Below are 24000 nucleotides of genomic sequence, written 5' to 3'. Positions count from 1 at the left end.
GGGAATGTCGCACAGATTAACTGAAGCGATGTGACTGAGCTGACCCTTGAGCTGAGTGGGAGGAGTACAAACTCAGTCATGCGGGTTATGTTGAGAAACCCTTTTGAAAAACGTTTGATTCCGCAAGACAGTGGTGATGGTAGCACCGGTGTTACTATAAAAAACAAAGAAATGATGACAGTTTCTTAACCGCCATACTTTATAAAAGACAACTATATAGTCCCACATGTTTGAAGGGACCAGGAGCTACAGTCATTTACCTGTGAGAGGAGAAATTTTCTGTTTTAATCAATGTGCCTTTGCCTTCAATAATCAAACAAGCCGAGCACACCCTGACAGATGTCACGTCCATACTCAGTAGACTATTAAAGAGGTCACCATGGCAGCAAAGGGTGGTCAGACACCGACACTATTACAGCTGTAACCACTGTATGCCATGTTGAAGACACTTTGAGAATTTAGATGAGTGAACCACGTGTAATGAATAGAAAGACTATTTCTATCGACCACTACAGTAATTTGTATATTAAAGTATTATTTGATGCTCTTTAATGGAAGTCTTCTTAACATGTAAAGACACATCTACACCCACATGTGAGCGACACAACTAGAAACCTCCCTCCACTGAGGCTTCAGTGGTTGTTAGAATAATAAAACATGTCCAGTGGTTTTAGGACCTCTGGCTCCCCAGAGATCCAACCTTTAACTCCTCGCTAACCTCTAACATTATGTTTACGAGCCGGACTCGATTACAGACACCGAAGAAACTCCGTGTCAACTCAGACTTCTGTGTTTGTGACAGGCTCAGATAGCTGAGTGCATAGAAGTTGTCCCAGCACTATAACACTCCACATACGGCATCTCCACTGACAGCATTTCAATCTTAATTGGATCTTTGTCAGGTCATAAAAACACACCAGATCTAGCTGCATGATTTAGAACTTCCCTCTGTGTTGTGCCCCAAGTTATCAGAGAGTTCTAGCCAATAGGATTTACAATCAGAGAGAGAAGTGCAATATATCAACTTCCACATCAGCAGAGAGGAAGGCTGCATGGCAGCCTGCTAGTGCAATGTTGCACGTCTGAACGCAGAACTGTAAACAGTAACGCTTACACGGTACTGTTTACGACAGATATGACCACAACTGAAACTCCCAGCCTTCTGGTTTTCATCTTGGGTGTTAAAGATAGCAAAATGTGAAAGTATCAGCAATATTTCTTCATGTCAGGTTATGGACAGTAACCGTCCTAGCTAATAATTCACTCTGCTACACTGTGTGAAAAATAGCAACAGGCCAAGTGTCAAAGCTTGATATCAGCTGTCCTCTCGTGTTAGGGCAGGAAGGTTCATGCTCAGGCATTCTTCACACTTAATGTAATCAGATTAGCTTGGCAGAGGATCCAAGTGTACTCATCTGGAACACATTATGTATGTCAAAATAAGGCTCGCTAAAAGGTTTTCCAGGTTTTTCGCTCTTGTGCGATAGTGTGGATGTGCAGGCGGGAGTCGGAAAGAGAAAACATAGATTAGATTAGAGGGAGGCAGGGGCGGCGTTAAATGGAACACTGATTGATCAATACATTAAGGTGTGAGGTCGCTGGAAGTTCAAGCTCGCTCAAAAGTACCTGTAATCACATCAACTTATATGAGTGAGAGTGAGACGGATCCAGGTCAAGGTAAAAGTTTTTGTGTGTCTTAAAAGGTATATTTGGGAGTTTTGTCTGCCATCGGTTTGTGTCCAATCAGTGCCGGTCCATTAGTGATGGAGTCGGTCCATACAGGACCACATGGCCGGCTGTAACCGGTGAGTGGGTGGGAGGAGGCGGAGTAAACAGGAAGTCATTATTACACTTCCTGCAGCTGCTTTACACCTACTGACCACATGGACTGATTGGAATAAATTCAGTAATGAACTCAATATTAACAGGTGTTCTTCTTCACAAGCACAAACACAAGCAAGCATTGTTTGTTTTTTTTCAAGGAACTATTTCCGAGTTCGCAAAAAAATGGAAATATCCCCAATTACATCCGTTCGCTCAGATGAGCCATTGAACTAAGAATGGGAAAGTCCATTACACTCCAGAACAGAAGGAAACAAGTCCAAAATGAGTGTGCATATGTGGGTGGAGTGTCTGTGTGTGCGACTGTGTATGTATATGCGTTCATGGCAGTCTGCCTGTATGCGTCTGCTTGTGATTGAGTCAGGGTGCATTTCTCTGTTTGAGGGAAACTTTGACAGCCTGGTGTCTTTGTTCTAAAGTTCAGACAGGGAAGCAGATGGCTCTTCTCAGTGTGACTTAGCAAGCTAGCTAGCAGCAGAGTGCGACTTCACCGCCTCTGGTGGTGCCACTGATATTGCTGTATAGAAGGCAACAGCCCATCTTTATGTGCATATAATGATGGAGAAATGTCTGTTTATACAGTACGTCATCCTCCGAGACATTTTTAGGCCTTTACATCATTCCCATCATTTCCACCAACCTAAAGGCTATAAGAGCATTGTATTTATTGTGCTCAACAGTGACAGTATGGAGTAGTCTGTGATATAATGACGGTTCTGTTCTGAGCTACTACCAAGCTGTGAATTAACACGCTGTCACCATCACAACAATGTCGTCTTATGAGACAAAAGAAGGCCACAATGATGTCAATCAGTGGTACGATGGAAGCAATATTGATTCAACCACACCTCTATTTTACATCAGTGTCACTGGAAACAGTAACTCTACCACAGAACCATATTGGTATGTTACAGACTTTATTAATTCAGAAACATTTCCAGTGCCAGATTTATTGGGGCACATTTATAGGCTTGTTCCTAACTGTAAACACGCCGCTTCGTTGACATAATCAAAAGCAAATTTAACGAACCGCTTCACCAGACGTTTCTCCTGGTCTTAAAAGCTCTCTATTTAAAACAAAGCTTGCTTGAGGTTGTTTTCTTTTAACGCCTGCTACTCCTGTAAGCCACATGACTCTGATCAGCTGATTCATCCCTGACTGCAGACACATTGTTTCCAAATTAAAAAAAGACACCCACCACAAAAGTCAGACCTCAAATTCTACTCCTTATTTGTAAAACCCCAAACTTTATCTCCAGTGGCAATATTATTCCTTTTTTACTTTGCTCTCTTTCTCCCGCTTCACAAGACGTTTGGTCTTTAATGTATTTCAGAGAACATCTGCTAACTATCACTGAACCTCGTGGGATTTCCATTTAGCCCAGTTAATTACTCTATCAAGCCAGGTTCATTATCATATTCCTCCTCTTAAAAAAAAATGCACCCGACACTGAGCCACTGTGTGTGTGGAGGTGGAGGTGTAAGGGAGAGTGTGTACCCAGACATGTGCACATGCTGCCGTAAGTGTATGTGCATGGCTCTGTCTTAAATACATTCCTAATTGCAAGTGGTTCAGCCATAATACTTGTGTTAATGAACCAGAGCCGTCTATAGGAGCTGGCTCTGGAAGTCAAGTAGGGAATCTGTTAGTTTGTCTCTCTGGGGAGGACAGTGAGCTGGTATTAATCTTGATGAACAACAGCCTTGTGACTTCTGCTTGTCTGTATCATTCCCTACAGAGGTTAGTCCAGGTGACTGATGGCGCAGCCTCTCCGTCTCAAAGGAGTAGTATGTGAAGCGCGTCATTCGAAAATAGAGACACCCAATGTTTAAAAAATGTGACACTCGCTCTTTAAAAAAAAATGTGTTGGCTTGATGGTTCAATTCATTTATTCTTTAAGTGATTAGTCCGCATATGTGCCAACAGGGAGCATAAGACAGCATGCAGGACAGACTGTAAGTCCACTGCAGCGCTAGTGACCAATATGACCTTAACATATTATTGATGTTCCAGACAAAACCAAAAAATAGTCTTTCTGAAAGTACAAGACCAGCAGGGTGCGTAGTTTATAAATGAGGAGATATTTCTCACCCAGAAGGTCAAATTTCTCCTTCAGGGATCAATAGACAATCACAAACAACAAAGAATAATAATACATCAGGGAAATGTTGTCCCAATATGGACAGCAAGTGCATTAAAATGACACCCTTTATAATGACTTTACTGTCGTATCATTTATAAAAGTGGCTTTCAAGTGAGTGACTATTGTTTTGTTTTTGGAGGTCACAGGATTTAAAGCATCGCCAGCTGTTCTGCTGTAACAACCATCAAAGGAAAAACAATCACAGATCCATCTTTTATAATGTATGAGCTGGAAAGCTTGGCAGGATGAGTGAAGCCATCGAAAAGTAAAAGGTTACTTGTTCAAAAACAAGCTTTGACCCCCAAGTATCTGCAAATACTGAGCATTAGAGTTGGCCCCAAATGCCTCAATACATCAAAATAAGTACCAAAAAGAGGGAAAAAATACTTTTGACAGCGTGTATAGACTAGGCAACACCAAAGTCATCATAATTAAGTAATAAGAATTTCTAATATTGGTGAGGCAGCTCATTTTGCAATCAAAATAAGCCATTACAATTAGAGACAGGATAATATTGTGTATTATGATCCATTTTTTTCTGTTGCTAGGACACCGTGACTGGAATAATGACTGTACAGATATTAATGTAAGATTTAATACATCTGTAGGGACTTCATTATCGTTGTGGGTGCTGTACCGTCTCTACTCTATAACACCATCCTTCAGTCTATTGCAAAAATATACCTGTAAACATTTATTTTGAAATTGATTTCCGTCCTACATGAATTCTGTGAAGCTTCCTGCATTTGTATTACATTGTGTACAGTTCGCCAATAAACGCTTTTACATTATGAGTGTGAATTTGGCACCAACACTGAGAAAGCTTTCCACTACCTACAGATTGGTTTCCCTATGCAAGGGTCTATATGGAAGTGGGTGTTCACCGAGTGCAGAGCAGTGAAATCTACCCTTTGATGAGATCAGCCGAGTGGTGTACTTGAAATAACCTTTCATGCGCTGCCATTATTGTATTAATCTATTCTAAAACAATTTGGTTGAATTAATTAGGCCCTACATATTTCAGCAATGCTCACAGGCTGCCTGAAAACAGATGGCTCTGAGGGCGATTCACTCTCTAACGGATGTGTATGGCTGAGGAGTAAAGCGGAGAGGAGTGGAATAGGAGTGACGAAGAAAAGGGAAGAAGAGGAAGAAAGTGGTGGTGTGAAAGGACGGAAGGAAGGAAGGAAGAAAGAAAGAAAGGCAGAAAGATGTGTCATCAGCACCTCTGTGTTGTGTACCTGACAGACTCACGGCAGAGAATCAAAGACTGGGCAAAGAGAGAAAGTTGCTTGGGGTCTCAGTTTCTTACGCCTATCAGTTCCTCTGCAGCTGACAGGAGATTGGTAGCTTAACAACAGTTGGGCGAAGAAGGCTATTATCTCAATCCTACAGTGTTCTGGATGGGTTCAACCTTGAACAGCTTGTAGATGATGAGCCCATCCATATGGTGTTTAAATCGCTCAGCGTTTCCTAAGTCATTAACCTTCAGGACACCTTGCACTTGTCCTCCACTTTGATTGACAGCTCTGAGTAAATTAGTTAAATATAGAAAATGCATTTTGTGCAACACAATTTTCTTTATTTCATATCACTTAATATTAACAATCAGGTAACCCCCACAGACGAATGTGATTCAGAGGTGGGAAACCACCACTATAAACGTTTTTTCTACTGGAAGTTGTGATGTTCATGCTGGTCGGATTTCTATCACGTTTTGTGTGGCTCACTCAGAGTCTCACTTTCAAAGGGATTTGCAACTGTGCAAAGTGGTGAGGAAAGTCAAGATGTTTTACAGACTGTGTAGATTTAAGAGCAGAGGAGCTTGAGTGCTGAAACGCTGAGGCATTTACAAGCCGCTGCCACATCATGAAGGACAAGTTAATGGGCAGCCGAGAGGAGGTGGATCATAATGGACTTTGTGGCCCGGGTCCAGCCGAGTCTTGACTTTTTTTTTTTTTTTTTTAACAGGGATCTCAACCTTGCCCTCAGAAAGGAAGGGCAACAAAGGAGAGTAAGTGAGAGCGAAGAGGGAGGGAGGAAGTAATGAAGAGGCGGAGAGACAGTAAGAAAGATGATACAGAGGTTCTGGGGTTAGCTAATGTTGCCACAGAGTGCTTAGCTCAATCCAAGTCCACGTCAACTCTAGTTTCAGGGTTTGGGTAATGGACATCAAACCTCTGGCACTCTCTCCGGAGCAAGGGAAATTAAAGTTTTCCAACTCCTGACTTGGCAGGAGCCGTGGCAAATGATACCTTTCACCTGAGAGGGGAGGGAGGGAGACGTTGCGGTGGGAGTGATGTCACCAGCAGAGTTCTCTCTGGCTATTTCAGAACCAGCTTGATCTGGAGGCACAACACAAGAAATAAAACACGGAGGGTGTGACGTGCCACCATCAATCTATTGTATGTTATATTTATATGACAAGCTGATAAACTACAAATTACTATCTCACATTACCCTAAGTGCCCTCTCTTTCTCTGGCAGTATGGCGGGCTGCGGCCCGTGCCAGTGTCTCCACACTTCCTGCATCGCTACCGTTTAAACTAATATGGACGTCCTGCTGCCCAACACCAGTCAGGCAGAGTGATCCCTTGTGCCTGCTTTTATTACCTTGTTGACACCAGCTGCTAGTTTTAAGCACTTTTAAATGCTGAGGCTCAAATCACAGAATTAATGCCGTTATTCCTGCCCAGCTTTCTTTTTGGCAATGCTTTTAAGCCCCAGACTTAACAACAAGCCTGGGTTTTATGCATTCAGACAGCTGGTGGGAATAAGGCAGTTGCCAGTGGTATAAAACAGTGTGTGTGTGTGTGTGTGTGTATGTGTGTATGTGTGTGTGTGTGTGTGTGTGTGTGTGTGTGCGTGTGTGTGTGTGTGTTTAGAAATGTGGCCGGCATGTGCCTTCGTGTGTGGGAGGGCATCTGAATATTAAAAACTGTCTTTTAAAAGTTGCTTGTCTGCGGTCCAACTATTAAAATTGCACATTTGTCACACTGGTCAGTCTTTGTAAGCAAGGATTTATCTCTCATGCTCAATATTTGGCATTAATAAAGGTGATTAAAATGTGACATACTGGAAACCAAATGTTGCAGATTCCTCTTTCCTCTTCACCAGTTTGACATGCAACTTCCACTCTCTGCACTGGCACGCTTCATTACTACTACGCCTGTGCGAAGTCACTCGCGCCTCTCACACACACACACTCCACCACCACCACCACGCAACCACACTCATGAAAAGTGTGCATTCCCGTGTGCCCCCCTACACACCCACACACTTTCCCTCACTTCACACACAAACTAAGCAATGCTATCGAGCAGCTGTACCTCTCCTTATGTGCGGAGAGTGTTGATCCCAGTTCTTCACTCACACACAGTGAACATATGTCACTCAGAAACAAGGCAGACTCTGTATTCCTTCTTCTGAATAAAAAGTTTGCTTTTATTTCAATACAGCACCTCTAAAGTGTCCTCAGAAAGAGCCTAAGCGATACGTGGAGGTGACCTTGTTGTGTTTGTGCATGTGTGTGTGTCCAAATGTGTAAGTGTGCATGTGCGTGTGATTACAAAGGGAGGATCTGAGATGCCTTAGGTAAAACAAATACAGACTCTGATAGATGCCAGCAGCACCTGTCTGATTTACATTTCCTAATTGCAAATGAATTACCAAAGAAACGTTTCACCAGCACCGACAGGCAACGCGACACAGCGACGAGTTCTACCTGAAGGAGAAAGTGTTTTCTCACAAATATTTGTAGGAGGCTTAGGAAACTTCAACATAAGCCAGCGGCCTCCTGAAGTCTGTTTGAATGTATGTAGCAAATGCAAATGTATATGTACTTACAGAGTTTATGCACCAGCTCTGACTCTGCAATACAGAGATGCAGGCAGAAAAATAACTATGTGCACAATCTTTGTGTACTAAACAGAGCGTCAAGTTGCAACTATGCAAAGTTTAAGCCCCTTGTCTTAAATTTGATTTCAAATATTTATGCATCTACCCATTGTCTTCATTTTATGATAAACTAGTGCAGAACCCGCTAGGCCTCCGGTATTGCTGCTTACAGCTTTTTTCAAGAACCGCTCACACGAACTTTGCACTCGGTACTGCACTTCCTTGGGTCCTCGGTAACACAACCGCCAAGTGTGAAGTTGGATGAACAGTTGTCGAGAAAGGCAGATATACATGCAAACATACAGACAAACAGACAGAGACTCCTTCCATTTTAGTTTCAATGAAAATTAAGGTTCCAACATTTATTTAGTTAATTTATTCGTCATTTTACAACACAGGGTTGCACAATAACAAGTTAATTGTACCCCCTTCACAAACACATAAAATGTATAGAATAAAATAAAACAATGTATACAGCTACTTATATACATATAAAGAGACTTTGGTTTAGTGGGAATGTGCAAAAGGCAGTTGTATTGTATGATGAAAACATAGCAGACCTAAGTATGACTGCTAACTATGACTGCTGTTAATTAATAACCAAAAATGATGACGAGGGAATGCAACTAGCAATCAATTATTCTGCAAATTATTTTCTGTCACTCAAATCAAATTGCTCCTTGTGTTCAACCAACAGTCTCAAGCCCAAAGATATTAAGTTTACTATCACATATGACAAGGATAAGAACAAGCACATGTTTTGTATTTTTGCTCAAAAAATAACTTAAAGTACTAATCAAGTATTCAAATACTTGATTCTTCGTCTGTTGACTGAATTTATCAACTAATCTTTTTAGTGACAGAGTGTACACAAGAGTGTAGTTGTCCTATTAATTAAAAACAAACAAAAAGATTGTAATAAAGAAAATCTTCTAAATCTTTATGTGTAAGGGACGGTGAATAAACGTTTAAATAAATAAACTAGATAACAAATAAACACCTTATTTGCATCTGTATTAAGATGTTAAAAAGTCAACAAAAATCTCATCAAAATTTAAGAAAAAAAACAGCAAAACAATGGTAGGAATTCAAGTAGTGTAGCTACTGTATGATGACAATTCTTTATTTATCAGGTTACAAACCCACCACCTTCCCACTCAGCTGCCACCTAAGGTGAGAAATGGTCCTGAGGGTCTAAAACAGGTCCGACAGGTTCCTCAAGGCCCCCCCGCCCTAACTTCAGGACAACAGCAAACAACACCTGTCCTGATGATGTCATGCTCTCAAGAGTATCCATATACTCGCCTGAAGACATATTCACTTTTTAAACCTCCTTCTTCTTCTTCACCTCTCCGTGCCCTCCCTGAAACCACACACTTCATGTTCCCATTATTCACCGCTAGTGAGCATCGACTCTCCCAAATACACCTCAAATTAAATGTAACACCCCATTTACCATAAAGGTCACAATATTGTCTTTTTTCATCTTTATATTTGAACTGTGGAGGGTGTACTGTGCAGGCCCAGACTACCGCCAGGTCCGCCACTCTGACCAAGGAACAAACAACACAGCGGGATAATACACGAAGGAGAGGCAAGAGAGGAATGCAGGTCGAAAGATGACACAGGTGGATGTGGATATTAGTTGTGTATGAACATGCACAGACGTGTACTTGTTCATAGTACTTTGAGCATGTATCCATACAGGTAGAACAGTAAAAAAAAAAAAAAAAACATAGGGATCAAAGCCAAATATAGATCAATGTTAACTCCTTTTATCTAAACTTTTCTTGTTTTTTACGATCAGAGGTGTGCTGCGATAGCGAGCCAGTCGTCTTTGATTTGGGAGCGTGGTGCTGTCACCGCCGAGCACAAAGACACCACACACACACACACACACACACGCACACACACACACACAACCCAAGCAGTGGGAAACAAGAGAGGAGCAGCTGTGAGTTGCACTCATCAGTTCAGATTGAGGGAGACACAGGCAGGCTGGTAAACAGACACAGATGTACGGAGCTGAGCAGAACAGAGAGTGGGAGAAAGAGGAAGGTCACCCTTTCACAATGGGAAGGTAGCGGCAAAGTCAACAACACTTGCTGTGTGACTAAAGCTACTGTGACAAGGGAAAAAAATGTAACTGGTCAAAGTGGCAAATGTTCAGTATTTTTTCATTGCGAGTGCGTTTTCTATTAATCTGGTAAGAAACATTGTACTTTTTCGTCAGACTTGCACATTTCTGCAACAACGACCACAGCTTGAATCACCGGGATGCCTTCACGTGTCAAATTGTCATCGTCTCAGACCTACACCGGCCTCTAATGAGCAATAACCACATCATCTTCATTCATGAACAGAGAACCCGAGGAAAATCTCCTGCCAAGACCTTCTCATGTGACACACGCATACACACAGCTTTGTCAGCAACCGTCCCCTCCCCCGGAGGGTGACGCCCCACCTGGGAGCTCAATCCTGTCAATGCTCACTATCTCAGTTTCCCTTTCAGTCTAGTGTGTTCTCTCTCTTGTTACACTCATTCCAAGAGTTTTTTCCCCCCCGGTCCCAGGGTCAGTATTAACCCCAGTCACAGCTCCAGATACTTAAGAAGGGAGCAGCACAGTGGCGTTTATGAGGGATCATTCTTTAACATGAAAAAACAGACAATGAGAAATTGTCCTTATAGGGATTAAGAGAGGAGGGGAAACAAAATGACACCTACCTGTCGTCACCTATATGTTTTGGCAGAGAAAGGAAGATTTCAGCCTTTTCTTGACGGCTATAGGGAGACGATCATCAAGAGTGCATGTTAGAGATATTACAAACTTGATCCCTGAAAGTGTATAACAATATTTTTAATAGAGCCTTTCATATGTACCTTCACTGCAGGACAAGAGTTGCTGGTTGAGCAGCCGATCAGTCCAGATATGGCAGGATCTTCTGTATCAGAATAAAGCACAGTAGGTTATTGGATTATTATGCGTTTCAACTGTCTTTTACTTTCTCTCTCACTCTCAGCGGTCTCCCCTCCGGTTTTACACATTGCCATGTTTTCATAGAAATTGAGATCCTCTGGACTGACCTCCATGAACCGCCACCCCCTTTCCCCTTTTGTGTTTTCTCTAAATCACTCTTTTCCACCAAACTATGTGAGTAACCCGTTACTATAACGAAATATCTGGCCAAGCTGTTTCTTTGACTTTTACACATTTTTTTCCAGAACAGCTCAACGCTTGCTTTCCTTGTTTGCACTTTTTCCAGTTCTTAAGAAACAAATGAGTCATGTGCTACAGTTACTGATAGTGACAAATACATCCAGTGAAGCCTTTCTGGTCCGAGCCTCCAGGCTCCAGTAATGTCTAACCAGTCTGAGGTAAACATTTACCTGCAGAGCTGATCAGACATTAATGACTGATCACCACCTGGAGCTAAACCATTCTCCGGTTCCCGACTAAACATGCTAATAAGTTGTCCAGGTGTGTGTGTGTGTGTGTGTGTGTGTGTGTGTGTGTGTGTGTGTGTGTGTGTGAGCACACACACCAGCCGGGATGTTTGTAGCCCGCAGGAGGTAGAAGTGAAAGACCACCAACTGAACAACGAACCAGGTGGTGAAATCAAAGAGAAGACAAGTCGGTCCAGCAACTGTTATCCTCAAACAGCCAAATTAAAACTTCAGGGGGCTGAATCTGTACTCTATGCAGCTGCTGCTGAACACATCTGAGGTTCTGAAAGAAAAAAGTGCTGCGGCCAAGCAGTAACAACATTATTCTTTGTAATGTCTGCTACATATTGTATCTCATACATATTAAATAGATGTCTCTGCACCGAATAGGATTTTAGTTTTTTCGCAATTTGTACTTGTTTTCCTCTCTGGCTAAAAGTGCTGAACCTTTAAAACATCAGAATGGAAATGTGAATAAGGGCCTTAAAGCCAGGATATCTTGGCATCTGCTGTTAAAATTTTGGGAAATTCATTCTTTAATGTCTCTTGTGAGTCCCTCAGCTTTACCACCTGCAATGCTTACTCTGTCCTGTACAGTTAAGGGGAGAGGGAGTTGCTGATGTGGCTAAACTATAGTTAAGATATGATTAATGTCATGCACAAGCCCATTAAATATGCATTTAAACTTCCTGGAAAACAGTCCACCATCAGCGGTGACCTTTGCTGTCATAGGGAATGTACAAAAAAAAGTCCAACTAACAAACTGACCTCAACATTTTCAACAATTCATCCTTTCTGCCCGCCTTATAACTCTTAGAAGGGATCCCTTCCTGTCACACCATCGTGCTGTTTGAACAAGAAATACATTACATTTAGGAAGTAACGACACAATTAACTTTTAGGTCTAGGATAGATTATACATATATATAGTCAGCTATGTTATTGCTCTGTAGTCATGGTAGTACCCCCTTCAGACCGTCTGACAGGCATTTGGGACTCTCTGGATGACAAAAAGTTTAGGGAAGCGGCTTCATCGGAGGTAGAGGACCGAGACTAACAGAAAACACTCTCCTCTGACTAAGTGGCTCTGGCTGTTTCTGATTCATCCAAGATGCACTTCGGCAATCATATCACCAACAATCACGGACAACATTTGTACAGGCTGTCGGGCACTTATCTAAAGCAGCTGCTTTCATAACATGCTGTCGAAAATCATGGAGGAACAAACAAGTTTACTACTACTTATACTACTACTACCACTCACTGACGGCCATATTATAAGCATTACTAATATGCGGTCACACACACACACACACACACACACACACACACTCTATTAATAGGCTACCATTTACCCAGTTGAGGTTTGTTGAGCACAAACGATACATTTTAAGGAAATACAAGAGAAATCTCTTTCATATTTTTATATTGTGAAAAACTTTGTTTCCAAGGTATGGCAGCTGCCATATACACAATTGACACCTATAGGAGTGTCGCTTACCATCTGAAAAGACCTTAACAGCCACATCCTCAGTTTCTGAATGGCTGAGGGCACACTGCTTCCCGCATGGGCACTGCATAACGGTTCATTGTGAATGTCATTCCTATGGGATGCTGAGCTGGGACCACCATGACAACATTCTCTGCCTGTGAGAAACATCGCTTTTATTTTTTTCTGTTGTCAAGTGTGAAGTTCGGCAGGTCAGCTGAGAGATGCAACTTTTCCCTTCTTTACTCCAACCATCACCTTGAAAGCGAAACAAGCGTTGAGACTCCGGTAGACCCACGACATATTCTCATTTAGCGGCTGCGCTGTTGTGGGATGTCATGGCTATTAATTCTATCTGAGCTTCATTAATCCACATTTTCCCATCCAGCCCCCCTGTCCTTAATCATCATTTCAGCCTCCTGCCAGCATGGCCTCTGGTGGCCAAATACATCAAGGGTCACAGTGTGTTCCCCCAGCACGCTGGGAATATATGCACACATACACATACATACAAAACACAGATAATAAAAACAGGGCATCCATCTCAATCACACAGTATTGGACCCATGTCATTAAATTCCTCTCACTGGGGTGAAGCATAGAAAGTGTATATACACACAAACGTACACTCACGGACAACTGCTTCAGGGGACTATTACAGACAGAACGTCATAACACTTGCCAGGTTGTGACATCCACTCGACCGAATTCATCTTGTATTGCACTCTTGAGTTCTATCTGATTTGTGAAGAAGCTGAAGGTCAATCAGCAGTGAGGGGTGAGAGGGAGGTAAAACTCGAATCAGAAGGGAGGCTTTAGAAACGCGAGCCGTTAGAAGACAGACTGGCAATCGAGTGGTGGTGAAAGAAGTGACGACTATCAAGACCGTCTTAGAGTCTCAGTCCAGGTGGGCGATTGGTTGGAAACTGCTTATTGTTCCAGCAGATCTGAGCTGTTTGTCGTTATCTGAATACCAAATGGTTCCAATTTGCTGCGTGAAGGGGGGGGGGGAAATACCACAGAAGGGGCCAACACACACAATGGAAACTGGAGAGGGTAATCTGATGGAAATCTCTGAATGTTCCTCTCCCTGCTCGCTAAAGGTTAGCCTGCTTAACTGCCTGTCTGCTGGGTGGTTTGCTTGTTATTCATTCAGAGAGACACAGACAGAAACGCGTGAGAGAACGGGTGTATGCATAAGAGGAAATCAAGATGGTGGGTGGTAGTTCTGTCAGTAATATCAGTTACTTTGCCTTCTCTGTGGGATCTGATATTAGAAGGTTTCCCCTCAGCTGATATTTGACTTTTGACTCATATATAGTCAGCTGACCTTTGACCTCTAGATGCCTCAGCAGCGCCTGTCAGCTCAGTCTACAACTCAGGCTACCTCTCCGATTGGATTGCTCTTGAATCCCTCTCTCACACACACACACACACACACATACACACACACACACACCAGCACAAGCAAATTATGCCACCATACTGCTCCCACTCATATAAAAACCATTTCATCCATCTAATGCACACACAGAGAGGGGGAGGGGGGGGTCTGTCTGCATCACAGGACTGTAAGCACATAGAATATAACTGTCGCAGAGCATAGCCAAAAGCCCTTAGCATTGACAGAGCAGATGTTAAGAGTAATGACAGTGGAGATTACCCAATAATTGTAGCAGAGTAAATCATTTCAGAAAGGGGGAAAGAGAAGGGGAGAAGAGGAGGAGGGATGGAACAAAGGAGGATGTACCACGGCTGAAGCAAAAAACACCTTATTGTTGGTATGAAAATGTAAAAGAGGACAATTTATACGCTGGGCCATTTCATTTTTCTAAATGTTTATAGGCAGACAGCTCATCTGTAGTTGCATAAAAGAGGCCGGAAGCTTCCAGAAATGAGTCCCTGCCATGTTTTGCGGTGGTGGCAGTGGTGTGGGGGGGGATAATGGCGATTATGACGATGTGGCTGCTAGTGTTATTGTCTGTGTTTGGGAGCTAATCGCTGTGATGCAAGCTGCTGCCTGAGGCCAAGGATAGAGGATAGAGAGGCCCCTCCAAGAGTGCGATGACACATTTCTCCCTAACATCCCATAACAACATTGTCCTCCCCCGACCTCCAGCATCAAGCCCTCACCAGTATCCTGCCTCCCCCAGCCACAGTTTACCAAAGTCCGCATGGGTCAGCAGATCAGGGGCCCCGACACCTAGGAGCCACTGTGTGTGCGAGGTTGTGAGTGTGTGTGTGAGTGTGTGTCGCTCTCACTTGCTCTGTTGTCGCCTTGATTGTGTAATAAACTTTATTCAGTTAACCGTGAATTGTTGTTAATTGAACTAAAAAGTAATTTTCTTAATTGAAACAGAGGGGGGAGGGGCAGTCCAGATTAACGATGTAAAGGAGTGTTGCTCTCTCTCCCTCTCACTCAACATCATGAGACTTTTATCTTGTCTAATTCTTTTACCCATTACAGTTCTCGCCATATTTTTTCCCCCATCCTGCACGTGCAGTAAAAAGCCAATAATCTAATTAGCCTCACACCATCTTAAAATCATGACCGGGTTATAGGCTGAAACATTTATGAAGAACAGCACTGCCGGTCAGACGCTTGTGCACTAAAATGCCTGTTTGCCAAAATCCTATAGCCCTTTTACACACGTATGTTCACTGGCATTAATCACATAAATTGTTTTATCAATCACACAAGCAGCGCCTTAAAATGTTTTTAACAAAATGTGGCCATTGAAGCACAACCACCAATACCACTAAAGCCCTATGTTGCCAGAATTTGGAAGTGTTATACATCAAAGCATCGTAGTGTTGTGCATGTCCACTGCTGTAATGTAACACCTTTGTTTACACAATATGCAATTATGGATCTTTAGCGCTAATGTTGCTAAGCCAATTTTGTCTGATTCACCATCATTGGGATATCAACTTCCTATTCATATGTGCCCTGTTTAATGGTATACAATGAACGGTAAAGGCAGCATGTAGCTAAATATACATTATGCACATGTACATCAAAAGCAATAATAGAGTTGCACAATCGTGATCATCCATGCACCCTGCTTACACTGTTGGGTAACATTTTGTTAAAGGAGCTCTGTGTGAAGAACAAAACACTGCTGTACATCTTGTTTGTTCACGAACATAAACCAAATACATTACATAAATTCTACTGTAAGCCACAAGAGCAACACCTAGACAATATTTTTAACGAAATGTGACCATTCACATAAAACCACCAACACTGCTAAAGCCCTCTGTTGCAAGAAATATGAGGCATTTACACGCAAGTCATCATTACCTAGTCTCCACAAACCTCATCCATCGCAATACTCTTACAAAATCAATGTGGGAGAGTGAACTGTGGCGCAAAGAAGGGGATCAAAGTTTTGGAATTCAACCCGCATACCAGAACTACTGCAGAGATTCAGGAAACAGTCACATTCCAGTAAACACATGTGGAATTACCAGGGCAAGAACTCCTGGTCCCCGGCCTAGTTAAATATTATCACACACAGAACAATATCTCTCCCCCCCCCTTACATAGCAGCTATTGGCTGAAAGGGAGGAAGTGATGTATATTGACTTTTCATTTGTATCTTGCCGACTCTGCTGACAAAAAGGACAGAACCACTTCCAGCTGCTAAACCTAGAGAAAACAGCCACATTGTGCTGAACATGATTCAGCTGCATTTGCTTCTCAAATGAGCGTTTTCATCGAGCACTGCTGTTGCTCCGCCGCCACAATTGTGAGTCATGCACTGGTTGAAGTCACTCACACCATTATCACAGTAATATTCCTCTAGAATGATTAGTACATTACATGTAATGTAACCAAATGAGGCCTACAAATGACATAGCTGCTCACGTTAATGAGATCCATGTACACAATAAAATAAACATTATCCATCTATTCCTGCTGATCTACCCGCATTAACACATGACCTACATGAACATTCTTGTCTTACAATACCAATCATCCTCTCTAGTTGTCTACCTATAGAGTGTGTCTCGGCCAGCTAGCACCTTGTCAGTCATAAAAGGAGAGGGAGGGGGAAGGGAGAGGAGGAGGAGGAGGAGGAGGAGGAGGAGGAGACGGAGGAGGGGATGAGAAGAGTGCCATTACCAGTGTTCTGGACCCGTGTCTTCCCAGGGAGAATAATTACGTCTGACATGTCGTGAATAGGGAGGGACATTATCGCAGTGATCCTCCGTACCCCCTCTGTGTGTTCCCTTGCACACACACTCACACACACACACACACACATACATTAGGGCCCCTCTGAATGATTTAGGGGGTCTGTTAATAATGCAGGGGCTCCTAGAGCTAATTAGGTAAGTAGCAGAGGGCGCCGGCTGTGATGCCTCAGCTCACTGATACGAGCTGTAAAGGAATGAAGCATCAACTGCACATACTCACACACAGAGTTTGGGTTTATGTTTCACCACACACACAGACATACACACACACACGCACACACCGTAATCTCAATAATAGCCCTGATTCTTTTCAAAAGGGATGGATTAAATTTACATTTAAGATTAAGTTTCATTATTGATCATGGCGCAAAAAATGGAGGCCTGCAGCAGCTTCGCCATTCTACTTCTCTCATTCACATACATTATCAATTATTAAGTGGATGAGGAAAGGTAATAGGTAACAGGTCTGTATGCTGTAGCCCTTAGGTATTTTTGACAAACAGCATCAAGGAGGTTGAAAGGCAACAGCAATCTGTGTGCTCCCAGAAAATCAATAGAAAGTGATTATCTTGAGAGGGAACAAGTGGAGAGCCAAGGTGGGCCTTGTCACATGTACTCTCTCTCTCTCCCTCTCTCTGGCGCCATAGCTGTCAGCCCTGGAAGAGCAGAGTCAGGGTGATTAGAGAGCAGCGCGGCCCAGACAGAGCACAGCCAACCTCCAGACAAGCCCTCCAGAGACGCAGTGGCACAACAAGCCTCAGCCCAGGGTCAAGCCTCCTTTGTCAGCCTCCCTGCAAGATGGGCCCCATCAGTTCAAAATCAGGAACCATCTTGTATAAGAGATTGCAGGGTGTGTGATATATAGCTGCTTTATGATACCTTTAGGGTAAAAAGCAATTATAAATACAGGGTTGGCCCTCCCAAAACCCAAGAACACTCATTTTCTCACTTAACCTCGGTGGTATGCAGACATGCATAGGATTTGGTTCTGAGATATTGCAGAGATATCTGTCTCCACCCCAATACAGTCGAGGTTGAATAGATTTATCTACTTTCTACTTAACAAACAGTCATTAATAATAATAATAATAATAATAATAATAATAATAATAATAATAATAATAATAATAATGTAATTTGGAGGAATCATTCCTTTAATATACTGGAGAAAACCTGCATTCCAAACAATGAGTATAAGGTGGAGGATAGCAGTATTATTCTGTTGACACTAAAAACGTGGAGAGGCAGAAAATGAAACATGATTTGATGACGTAAGCAAATCAGACCACACTCTGCTTGCATGTCGGAGTGCTATTTGACTAACAACGTGGAGAATAAAAGCAACCTTTAACTAACTGAAGTCCCCGTTACCTTGATCTCCAGGGTCCATAATTCCCGCTGATGGCGTAAATTAGACGACAGGACGTCTCGGTTGAGGTTTACACTATACACGGACACGGTGGGAGACAACTGTGATCACAATAAATGTAAACAACAGCGTAAACACGTGGCAGTCCAAACCCTTTACCCTTCTGACGTCAACTTTAACATTACTTTACGTCGACAAACTCACGTGGAGGAAAGTGGCTCAGCGGATATCTTCAGGCAAGAGGAAGTTAGCTTGATATTGGATACTAATATTTTGAATAAAATGAAAGTGATGAATATGAGAAAGGGGATTCGTTTATGACAATTCATAACAGTTTAGAGAAAAAATAATCACAGAATAGCTTTGGACTAATGACAAGCCACCTTCCTTCTGGTCAAGAGGAACTACAGGAGGTCCTTTTGACCAAACAACAACAGCCATATTAAAATCCTAAAATATGAGCTGTAAAATATGGGGTTTTTTTTTAACTGGTGACAATCCAGTACTGAAAAAGGGAAGTATCGTGATACCGATATACTAAAACACAAAATACAGCAATTTATTAGAGTGAAAAATTGGTTGGTCTTGGGAATAGTAGTATGACAAAATAATCTCCATTTTATGTCCAGTAGCGAGCTTTATTTCAGAGTTTACAACCTTATAACGTAACCATAGAACCACAGTCCAATTATGTTGAACTATTCATTTAAATCACAGCTGCAATTTAAACAAATGGTGAGAGGGTTCGAGAACAATGACATCTACACACAGGGGCATTATTCTGTGTTCAAGGCTTTTCACCGAAGGGCTAAAAACATACAAATCCCCCCAAAACCCTCCAAAAAAAAACATATGGAGCACTATACCTTAATCAGAGCAGTCACTGTGTGTGTGTGTGTGTGTGTGTGTGTGTGTGTGTGTCTGTGTGTGTGGTTGGGAGGGAGGTTCTTACAGGGATATCCACCATATAATCTCAATCTTTTCAAATGCTTCCTTTTTTTCCAAGTTCCCTGCAGCGCACACTTGTTGACAGATTGCTCATTAGTGTGACACAAACTTTCAGCGTCTGCAGTTCCTGGAGTTCATCGGTTCTCTCTCATCCCACAGCATAAGGGAAAGCTATAGCCTGACTGTGCTCCACCTGTATGTGATAGCTATGGCCTGGGGGTTGACAGTATCTAATCACAGCCTCAACAGGTGAGGAGAGGAGACGGTGCAGACAGCATGGCACCACATGGAATTCCTACACTATCATAATGTAGATCTAGCCACACACAGTATGCATGATTTATGATAAATATGCTGTATGCTGCTCTTTACTGTGATGCTAAATATAGTAGATAATGCACTGTACATATTCCTGGACACATGGTATCACTATACATCATACTATATTATGTTACAGTGTGGAAGCATTTACTGTCAGAGCCAACAGGATCAAATCCACAAGGATTTATAACAAATGCAAGACAAAAACCACAGTGTACACAAACATTTTTGCATTAATCTTTATTTATTTACGATGTGATGTTCCTCAGCGCAGCGTTTGAAGTCATTTGACCTCGTCCTCACCTCGACAGCACAGAACCTCGTCAGACATAAAAGCCGTCGGAGGGGGCAGAAGAAGCCAAACCTCCCCAGGGGAAGGAAAGACAGAGGAGTGGGAGGAGACAGAGGAGGAGAAGGAGGAGGATGGGTGTCACTGTCTCTACAAAGGCCTCTTATCCTCTAGATATCAAAGCGTTGTACTCCCAGAATAAAATATTGTTAGAATGATATGACTCACCACAGGGGGGGCTTGTCATATTCCAAAGTAAAAACAGGAAAGACAGAAAGACAGAAAGAATGAAAAAGGCAGTTTTATTATTGTAAAAGGGAGGAGGGGGATCTCGTGTGCTTTTGGCCGTGCATGGGTGCACAACCAGGTCCTTAAAAGTTGTTTTTGATATCATACAAAGAAAGTATTGTGTGAGGCATCTTCCTCACTGAGGTGAACTCAGAGTGCGCGAGACAGCAAGGACATAAGACAAAACAAGTGAGTGCTGGTCTCTTCTCAACTAGTCAGATGAAGTCTGCAGCATTCAATATTCTGGTATGAAATAGCGACATTGTTGAACTTAGAATTATAGTAACTTACTTGTGACCTGCACGGCACCAAGCTCTCTTCTTCTTTTTTATTTGCTTACTGAAGAGGAAGTATTTAGGATGTAGGCCAGATGGGTACACAGCACTATTGTATGGTTGACAGAGAGATGACCTTGTTGCGCCTGTGCACGCGTGTGCGCGTATGTGCATGTGTGTGTGTGTTTAATCAGACAGAGAGGGGGGATTAGAGACCAGGCACCTGGCAGGTGGAAACAGTCTGTACTCATCTGATGCACTCCTGTCCTTCTGGGTCTCTCACACACACACACACACACACACACACACACACACATACCATGTAGCTTGGTCATAACCGTACTGTCATATTACAGCGCTTACAACCACCTGAAATTTATCTGTTGTTTAATATTGTGAGGGGTGAGTTGCTCTGTGGCAGCCGCTGTAAGACAGAGAGAAATGCAATTACCCAAGCAAGAAGCTTGAGGCAAAGACGTAAATGCCTGCATACACAGAGAAACTTGGTTCTTAAATTACTTTCTACTGTAGCCTGGTTAGTTTCCTAACTTTAGAGTAAACAACAAGATAGAAAGAGACACTCTGGGTCTTTATACTACAGTGCAGCGGATCCGAAACTTTGGCTCATCACCCCCACAACAGGTCACAAGATGAATCTGAGATGATAAACCAGACACTTGTGACCAAACATGTGGGAAAAAACACATAGTGAGATTACTGACCAGCTTCAGGCAATGTTGTATGTTGTAGAAGAGGGCAGTGCATGAAAGCTATCCAGCCATTTTGCATGAGAAATATAGCAGTGTCTGTTTTCGTCCTAGAACATAACTGCCACCTTTAAAATGTGTGGGAAAGGTGTGCGAGAAATTGCTGTTAAGCAGTTTTGCAAGGTAAATTAGGCTGACAAACATCAAGCTCAAAATCATACAGCTGACTCCTGTCAGCCTTCCCAATAGAGTACTAAGCACCCCATCTGTTATGGTCTGCTCAAAGATTGTAGCTCAAGTGGAGTCATGAGTGTTAAGTTAAAACAAACACAGTAATTACCTTAATTAAGATCAGGCAGATTCCTTTAGAGTAATAGTAGCCTGCATAAAATACTCGATAGTTGATATCAGAGAAGAGAGAAAAGAGGATTGGATGAGGTCAAGAAGAGGAGCAGGAAGGTGGTGAGAGACAAGCAAATGATAAATACATAAGAGGGAATATGGGCTGTTAAAAGGAAATACGTTGTGAAGAAATAAGGAAGAGGAGGAGAGCAGTCCTGGTGAAAGCCGGCGACCGAGGAGGGCTTTTTTCGGCTGCATCAGGAGTAAATGGCTCTGCAGGCGCCAGTCACTCTGAGGGGCCAGCATGGGACGATCAGCGATGATGACGGGGGCACGGACCTGTGTCAAGATGCTGAACCCAGCTGTCAATCAAACCACTCTGCCCTATGGGATGACAAGGATGGGCCTTAATCCTGCTGAAGAGAGAGCGAGAGAGAGGGGAGAGAGAGAGAGAGAGAGAGAGAGAGAGAGAGAGAGAGAGAGAGAGAGAGAGTGAGAGAGAGAGAGGAGGAGTGTGAGAGAGGAGTGAGAGAGAGAGAGAGAGAGAGAGAGGAGGGGTGAAGGAAAGGCAGGAGAGAGAAATTAGACAGGGAGAAGAGAGAAGAGATCGAAGAACAACAGGAGACAGACGGACAGAGTTGGTCGAGAGAAAGAAGTAAAAGCAGTGAGTGAGTTGTTTACGAGCTGATTATTTCAATTAAAAATGGCCTGAAAATTGCAGCGATTCACTTTTCAATGGAGCCAACCATCTTGGCTAATGAAATGTTTGATGTCCCTCTCCTTAGTAGGCAATATGACACTGTGTGATCTTGTCATTTGGCGGCCAGAAAGGCCAGTATGAGTCATCCTCCAGCTATCTAGGACCATAACGCATTAGGCCTCCTGGGAACACAGAGGAATGACCAGGGAACCAGTACATTGGAACACAGTATAAAAAAAAGACTCTATCCCACATTCAGCATTCACTGGAGCTCCAGCAAGCTGTTTTCCATTAGCATTCGCTGATTCTCAGTGTTGGTCTACCGCATCATTTCAAGCAAATGTAACCCTAACTTTAAGCCACAATGTTTGGTTTGACCACGAGGGAATCTGTGCTTCTTTCCTTTCTCTTGTCAGTGGTAGCCACTGCAGAAGTCCTCTAACATGCATTTGTGTTGTATCTATCCTTTAATTGGTACTGCAGACAAAGTCTTTTTTTTCATGTTTCACAGTGATGTAATGATATGAAAATGTAATACAAAACTCAGGCATCCAACTACAGCAACCACCAGATTATAGACGACGCCAATGACTTAGAATAAAATATGTAAATGTTAAAATCAGAACAACATTTGTGAGAATACACTTCTTCATATACGTTCTCTTGGTAAAGAGGCATGAGTGCAGCAGTGCCTTAATAGGGTGAGTGAAGTTTATTTGTACAGCCTAATATCACATACAATGTCTCAGTGGGCTTGTCCCCAAAAGCTATGGCTCCTGACCTATAGCCTAAAGTCTAGAAGAAAAAAATAAAAAACCTTTAGGAACATAAAGGAAGAAAAGATGAAATGCACACAGCTAGGTACAGTATAGGATTAGAAATAGCCATAGGATTAGATTATCCATAGGATTAGAATTATTGTCAATTTTAGAACATATCTATGTACTGATGTGTTGCTTTTCATCTCTACATGACACCTCATGCAAAGATATTTGTCTGCTTCATCCTGCTGTGACACACGAGGTGGAGTACTGTGTTTAGATTCATTTTAGTTCTAGATGTAATCTAGTTTTAGTTCGATAGCATATTCCTCTGAGGTGCACGCTGCGGCAATAATCACATGTAGTAGCCGATATTCTCCCGCTGGTCTGAGGTGACCAGTAAAGGAATGACCGCTGGTGCCTCACTGCGGAGAGATGGTGTGAAAGATGGCAGAGATGTACATATTATAAATACAGATAAGCAGCAGAGATACAGTTAGGGACAGCTTTCAGGGGACAGTGTGAACCAAGAGAAAAAGCCAATGATCTTTCGGGGCCCAGATGTACAGTTTCCCCGAGGTGATCAGAGCCGTGACCTGACACTCCAGCATCCCAGCATGCTCGGCAGATGTGGGTCAACTGACATCTGTTTCTCACTACAGCCTGGGCTCAGCTCTGCTCGGCCCGACCCAACCCTGCTGCCATATTCATCCTAATAACCACTCCCATAATCACCAGGGATTATTCTAATATTAGTGAGCACACACATACACACACACACACACACACAGTGACTGCTCTGATTAAGGTATATAGTGCTCCATATGGTTTTTTTGAGTTTTTTGGGGGGGATTTGTATGTTTTTAGCCCTTCAGTGAAAAGCCTTGAAAAAGCCAGCTTAGACTAAAGAGAGGTCCTGCATAAATAATATTGGAAAATAGCCTGGGCAAGGGGGGGGTTGGGGGGGGGGGGGGGGGGGG

Source organism: Anarrhichthys ocellatus, unplaced genomic scaffold, assembly GCF_004355925.1.
Source record: "Anarrhichthys ocellatus isolate YVR2014 unplaced genomic scaffold, GSC_Weel_1.0 scaffold7, whole genome shotgun sequence".
NCBI lineage: Eukaryota > Metazoa > Chordata > Actinopteri > Perciformes > Anarhichadidae > Anarrhichthys > Anarrhichthys ocellatus.
This window is presented reverse-complemented; position numbering follows the sequence as displayed.